The sequence below is a fragment of the Dendropsophus ebraccatus genome, chromosome 5 (genome assembly GCF_027789765.1).
Source record: "Dendropsophus ebraccatus isolate aDenEbr1 chromosome 5, aDenEbr1.pat, whole genome shotgun sequence".
Lineage (NCBI taxonomy): Eukaryota > Metazoa > Chordata > Amphibia > Anura > Hylidae > Dendropsophus > Dendropsophus ebraccatus.
The window spans coordinates 127701450-127709295 of NC_091458.1; the positions used below are offsets into that span (position 1 = coordinate 127701450).

A 7846-nucleotide genomic window follows, 5' to 3' on the forward strand; every position below is an offset into this window, starting at 1 on the left:
AAGGTGTCATTGTTACAGAAGGTTTTTCAGGTGTCTTAATCCTCTCCATGTCTTTTCAAAAGGTTTAAATTAAATAATTTTAAATAAACAATTCACTCATTTTACAGAATAATCAAATTCATCTCCCCCCACACACACAGACACACACAAAAACTGTGCAATTGTACCTAGAAGAACTGATGTAGTTTGGAAGACAAAGAGCGGTGACACCAAATATTGATTTGATTGAGATTTCTTCTCTGTTCTTTCACATTGTATTTTGTTTTTTAAAGGGAACCTGTCATCCCGGCATCGGGGCAGTGATTTCCTATGGAGGTCGGTCTCCTCTCTTCTTTTTTACATATTGAGCGTGCAGAACATAAGGCATTGATTTTTCCGCGGCGGGACCGACAGCAGCAGGAGGGGATAAGTATCGGGGGCTCTACCAGGGGTCGGCAAGCTCTGCCCCAGGTGCCGGGGTGACAGGTTCCCTTTAATAAACAAACTATGGACACTTCTATTTTTGGAAACCTTCTTACTTTGCGGCATTTTTCCCACACATGCTTTGGTACAGTATTGTGTATACTCAGCCTGTGCTCAGTGTGTACTCAATGTATGCGCAGTATGTTCTCAGTATATACTCAGTGTGTACTTAATGTATGCGCAGTGTGTGCTCAGTATATACTCAGTGTTTACTCAATCTATGTGCAGTGTGTGCTCAGTGTATACTCAGTGTGTACTCAGTGTATGCACAGTGTGTTCTCAGTATATACTCAGTGTGTACTTAATGTATGCACAGTGTGTTCTCAGTATATACTCAGTGTGTACTCAGTGTATGCGCAGTGTGTGCTCAGTATATACTCAGTGTGTACTCAATGTATTCGCAGTGTGTGCTCAGTGTATACTCAGCGTGTACTCGGTGAGTACTTAGTGTATACTGAGTGTGTGCTCAGTGTGTATGTGTTTTTTTTTTGCCCCGATAAGGAAGACCAAAAGGAAACCATAAGATAGTTATCCAGCTTCTGCAGGCATGTTATTTTCTGACAATTTTATCCATGTACAATGGGCTTATATGGCACCTCTGACATTGTATGGGATCAAAGATCCAGAAATCTTACATTGACATAATCCCTATGTATGAGCAGATTCAAGTTCTCAGTCTTCAGGATGTGCAGTTTAACAGCTTGTCAGTGGTTCTTGAAGGAATGTAAATTCCTTTAGGAAGTATCAGCAGTTACTGTCAGAACATAACTGCGGACCGCAGACGCCCGGGGCCACAGTCTGCTTTTAATTTTGGTTGCAGAAGAATTTCTTTCTTTTCTTTTCTTTTTTTTTTTCTTCCTGAGGATTTTCAGTTCACTTGTGTTGGACAGATCAAGCAGCCACCTTGTGCGTATATAGGTTACAGTTCAGTTCAATGTTTTTTTCTGGCTCGTAGCTGTGCTGTAATATCTCAATCATTATTTATATATCACCAACATATTTCGCAGCACATTTCTGAGGGCACATATATATATAGATAAAACCCGTCATTACAGAGATACAGATGTCAGGTCAATCGTGAGAAGTGAAGGCCCTGCTCGCAAGAGCTTACAATCTATATGTAAAGTTTTCTAGACAAAAGGCGTAGTGTAGTAAATAGAGGTGAGCGAACCTGGAGCATGCTGGAGTCCATCCGAACCCGATCCTTCGGCATTTGATTAGCTGTGGCTGCTGAAGTTGGATAAAGCTCTAAGGTTGTCTGGAAAACATGGATACCGCCAATGACTATATCCATGTTTTCCACATAGCCTTAGGGCTTTATCCAACTTCAGCAGCCACCGCTAATCAAATGCCGAAAGTTCGGGTTCGGATGGACTCCAGCATGCTCAAGGTTCCCTCATCTCTAGTAATAAATGCTTCACTTCTACAAAAGTCCAGCTTTTTATTTATTTTTTTTTTTAAATAGGATAGTAGAAGTGATGGTGGTCACTGACCAATCAATGTATGTACAGGTCTAAAGGGATACTCCAACTGGTTTCAGAAAGTTATGAAATTAGTAAATTACCTTTTTTTATTTTTATTTTTTTTAAAATCATCCATCCTTCTAGTACTTATCAGTTGCTGTATTTCCCTATAGAAAGTGGTGAATTCTTCCCAGTCTGACACAGTGCTCTTTGCTGCCATCTGTGTCCAAGACAGGAACTGTTCAGAGAAGCAGCAAATTCCTATAGAAACCTCTCCTGCTCCGGACAGTTTCTGACATGGACAGAGGTGGCAGCAGAGATGGTAAAAAAAAAATCTCCACTTTATGCAGCACATACAGCAGCGGATTAGTACTGGAAGATTTGACATTTTTAAATAGAAGTAATTTACAAATCTGTATAATTGATTAAAAATATTTTTTTCAACAGAGTACCCCTTTAATTGCTTGAAATGTTAGGAAATGGTGATTGCAGGGGGTGACCAAATTAGGGAACCTCATAAACCTGCTTAAAAATGTGTGTGTTTTCAGGGCACATTTAAAGCACAAAGCCCATATTACACAGGGCGATACTGAGGAGCAAACGAGCGCTGTCAGCGCTAGTTTGCTCCTTGGCGCTATAACACGCGTTGGCAGTGAGCAGATAGCATCGGACTGTCACTGCCCGGGGCGGCGGCGGCAGCAGATTGCTGCTATCCTGGTTCTTTGTCTTGTTGAATGTTGAAAGACACCTGACAGCAACGATCAGCCGACATCGTTCATGTCGGCTGATCGTTGTCTTCTATTACACCAGACGATTATCGGCCAAATAAGGCCAATAATCATTTAGTGTTATAGGGCCTTAAGTCTGACATTTCAATGTAATCCTTTCCAGAGACCTGGTGCACCTCGGGAGATGTGAGTGAAAAGTGCGGTTAAATGAGAGGTTAGCTGCTTTGTTAAATGAAACAAAAGGAACAATGATTATAAAGTCACAAAATATAATTCTATAACATACGACTGGTGAACAAATAATGACTGAGAATCTTCAAAAACAATCAGCTATTGCTCAATGGTTTATTCATGTCTGTAGCTTTAGGCTCCATTCACATGACCGTGATGTATCGTCTGTAAGCTGACTGGGTATCACAGACTGAACTGTTGACCTCTAACAGGACTCCCTGCATCATGACTTATTATGATGCAGTGATTTCTAAAATAGTTAAAGCTCTAGATGACTTTACTGACATGGTATTGGGCCAAAACTAGCACTATTCCTCTGCGGTAAGGAGTCGTCTTCTGTAAATAAATTGATTTACAAATATCTTTGGGATATATGACCTTGTATAAATTTAAATGTATCCTTGAAGAAGTATTACTGTATCAGGATAAGTATCACATGCTATTTTAGTAATTCAGTATTAAAGTCAACAAGATTTTCTTTTCAGTTTGACACAGAGCTCTCTGCTGCCGCCTCTGTCCAAGGCAGGAACTGTCCAGAGGAGGCGCAAATCCTCATAGAAAATAGAAAATGTTTTCTGCTCTGGACAGTTCCTTTCTCGGACAGAGATGGCAGCAGAGAGCACTGGGTCAGACTGAAAACACCACTTTCTGCAGGACATACAACAGCTAATAAGTATGGGAAGATTTGAGATTTTTAAATAGAAGTAAATTACAAATCCATATAACTTTCTGAAACCGGTTGATTTTAAAGAAAAAAAGATTTTCCCTCGCAAACCCCTTTAAATAAAAAAAAAATCTAAACTATATATATCTTCCTTGCTCTCCCTCTGCTACCACTGTTACTTTAACAGTCGTAGCAGAGGGAGAGCAAGGAAGATATGTATAGTTTAGTGTTTTTTTTTTATTTAAAGGGGTTAGAAAGTTATATGGATTTGTAATTTACTTCTATTTAAAAATCTCAAGTGTTTCCATACTTATCAGCTGATTTATGTCCTGCAGGAAATGGTGTTTTCTTCTCGGTCTGACACAGTGCTCTCTGCTGCCACCTCTGTCCGAGAAAGGAACTGTGCAGGGCAGGAAAAAAATTCTATGAGGATTTGCTGCTGCTGCTGCCAGTCCTGATAAACAGCTTCTCTTGGATTGGAGTTGGCATGAGACATTGCATAGCTGCTGATTGGCTAAGGTGGGCAATGTCTCGTGACCACTCTGATCCTGGATGTGCTGTGTATGGGTATTGGGACACCTTGGTCTCCTTAGCTCTTTCTCAGAAGTTTTACTTACTTTCACTTCTACATCCTCTGTGGCTGCATGATCTGTATTTTTTCTCTATACTTTTACACAGCCTATATGATTCTCCCCTGTAGGCTGCCCTATATCTGCTCTCCTCCATTTATCCAGCCTGTGTGATTTTTTTACCAAGGATTCTTTCCCCCTCTATCTATTATCATAACTGGTGTAAAATCTCCTTCCTGTTCTTGTTAGTATCTCCAACACTGAGAGAGAAGAAAGTCTGCCTAATAGATATATCCGATCTTTCTCTGAGTAGCAGCTAAATGGTAGGGAATGTTTAATTATGACTATTTAGAAACTTGCTTAATTTAAATTCAGGAGAAATATCAAAACTAAAAAAAAAATAATTAGTGCAAATGTGTCCATTGTCTTTAGGCTAGCCACAGACCTTTAACAGCCAGCAGTGAACATTCACTACCTCTCTGCTACCCACCATACACATAAACGGTTAACTTAACGTATGTTTGCTCTGGATGGTGGTTACTGCCAAACACCTCTGATGGCAGCTTATCTTCTCAAGAACAAAAGGACTGGGCAGCTAAATTTTATCATGGTACAGTAAATCCCTTTTTCTCCTATTTTATTTCCCTTTCTAAATAGTGAACAAAATCTGTATACAAACAATAAATTGTGCACAATGGTCCTTAGAAGTGTTTATATAGCACATGAATAGATTATACTGAAGATACTAGGAAATAGTCTGTAATGTCTCTAAATGCATATTTCCTTTTACTTAAAGTGAAAGTACCTGCAGGTACATCACTTTAAGATTTTTACATCAATAGACTGGCACTGACGCGGGGATGCCGGTGCCACTGCCCTTTTTATGAACCGTGGCCAGGCTCCCGCACACATCCCCGGTCTATTCCCAGTCACCAGCCTGGCCCGAAGCACTGGAGGCGGGTCTGCCCCAGTGTGACAAAACCCCTCCCCTCTGTGACGGAGCTTCATTGATTCTAGTGGAGCCGCGTGATAGAGGGGAGGGCAGAACATCACACTGGGGGCTGGCAGTGCTTCAGGCCGGGCCGCTGACTGGGAATAGACTGGCACTGTGCGTGGGAAACAGCCGTCGTTAATAAAAAAAAAAAAAGGACAGTGGCACCGGCATCCCCAGTCTATTGATGTAAAAATCTTAAAGCGATGACCTGCTGGTACATTTACTTTAAATAACATATTCTGCAGAACTTTGCAAGGACTGTCGTCACATGTATCAGCCCCTGTCCCCAATAAAGTTTTATTCCTACAGAAGTTTCTCTAAAGTGAATGCTATGGATAACAAACTATTTAGCACATAATGTGTGAACACTTTCTTAAAGCAACTTGTAATTTTAGAATGTGCCCTAAACATGTGGTCTACAAATGAACTCAAATGCAAATGTAAGTTCTGGTATTTATTGCTTTACAATCAGACATTGTAAGAGTGAGATAAAACAAACAGTGATAAACACCACAGGCAAACTAGGCAGGAACTTTATGACAGCACCATCTAAGCAGTTCCACAAACAAATCAAAATCTTCCTAAAGAACGAAGCCTACTATTACTGTATGCAGTTCTTTACAGCTGAAGTGAAGCTCTACCTTTTGGAGCCCCCTTACTCCAACCTCTCTCTCTCACTGATCTCTCATTGAGATCTATGCAGTATAGTTATACAGCATAGATCAATGAGATAGGCACTGGATTGCTTTCGGCTGCTGCAGCTGAAAACAACCAAGTGCCGAGTCGGGATTAGCACCATTACAGCGCTGACCCCAGCCGGTGAGAGATGTGTGGATTGCTCCTCCGGGACAACGTCCTAGGGGGCGATCCACCCCACTAGACACCAGGGATCGGGCTGCATAAAGGATTCAGATGCAGCTGTCAACTTTGACAGCTGCATCTGATTTCTTGATTAGCCGACACAGCAATCAGACCGTGCCTGCTAATTGCCGCTGTGCCTGCTAATTGCCGCTGTCCCCGGCTACATGCGGCACCTGGGACCACGGCGTTCCAGAGCGGGGTCGCCGCGCGGCTCCACTCTGAACTCCCCGAGGCGGCCGCAGGGCGTAAATATACGCCCGCGGTCATTAAGGGGTAATGGTACGTAACTTACTTATTAGCTGCTGTATGTCCTGCAGGAAGCAGTGTATTATTTCCAGTGTAATGCAGTGCTCTCTGCTGCCACCTCTGTCTGTGACGAGAACTGTACAGAGAAGGAAATTTTTTCTATCCAATTTGCTGCTGCCCTGAACAGTCCCTGACATGGACAGAGGTGGCAGCAGAGAGCTCTGTGTCAGACTGGAAACACACACCACTGCCTGCAGGGCATACAGCAGCTGATAAGTACTGAAAGACTTGAGATTTTTTAAACTGAAGTAATTTAGAAATCTGTATAAATATCTGACACCACTTGATGTAAAAACTTTTTTTTTCTGTGGAGGACTCCTTTAAATACCAAAAGTATGATCAAAATCATAGAAGCATATTGCAATTAAAACATAACTTTTAATGTATATACTGGCTAAAAGATTGAACATCACAATCATAAAGATATTGATAGGTTCCACCTTATGCCATCAGCAAAAAAAACATCAGCAAAGAGCTTCCCAACGTGTTTTAAACATACATGGTACATTAGCGGAAGAAAATACCATTTGTGATCACAGCCGTCTCCTAACAGGTGTATTGAAATGTACACAAATTGCAGTGATTTTGCAGTATTCGCAACTTCCTCTGGCCCTGACATTGCCAATGTGACATTGTTTCCTTGTTTACTAATAAAGCTCTATGGGGACATCAGGGAGTAGTCAAAAGAAACTTAGGGTGCCTTTACACCAAGAGATTTATCTGACAGATTTTTGAAGCCAAAGCCAGGAGTGGATTGGAAAGTAGGAGGAAAGTCTTTCCTTTATGACCTGTTCTCTATTTAAAGTCTGTTCCTGGCTTTTGCTTCAAAAATCTGTCAGATAAATCTTTTAGTGTAAAGGCACCCTACAAGCCCTTCTACATGGAACGATAATCTGACATAGCAGACTGATTTGGCAGGTTATTGCTCCGTGTAATAAAGACAATGATCAGTTGATGAGAATGATCATTGGCTGATAGTGTTTCTTGGTCCTGACCTAAAATCATCGACCACACATCGCTACCTGTAATAATAGTGATGGACGGCCACTGAATCTATAAAGAAAATAATAAAGTTTGTTCTTTGCCGATGCAACTTCAGAGCCGCTCTCTGGAGTGACTATTCAGCCAATCACTGGCTGAGAGGGGACCGCAGCGGCCAGCAATTGGCTGAGCAGCCTGTCACTTCAGAGACTGGCTTTAAAGTTGCACCAGCGGCTGCGGGGAGAAGACAGGAAGACACCGGGGAACGTGGAGAGGTAATGTGTGAACTTTATTAGTACACTTTAAAAGCAAGGACTGCATGGACATCACTAAAAATAATAATAATAATAAAATATATATATCCATTGCTGCACGATAGTCGTGCCATGTAATAGCCTCAGCAAACAAGCACCAATCTAGCATACCGGCACCCGTTTACAATAGTGATCGGCCGTCTAATACAGTCAATACTTTCTTCATATATACTGTATACCCCTGAACAATAAAAGCTTTACAGTGCATTATGCTTAGACAACCTAAACTCTACCTCCTATGTGGAAAAGAAATCTCTCTTCATATAATCCATG

At 41.4% G+C, this 7846-nt stretch overlaps 1 protein-coding gene across 1 annotated transcript in view; it reads right to left on the reverse strand.

Moving 5' to 3' along the window:
• Positions 1–7846, reverse strand: part of LIAT1 (ligand of ATE1) — a 100591-nt gene that overhangs the window by 47138 nt on the left and 45607 nt on the right. The window lies entirely within an intron of this gene.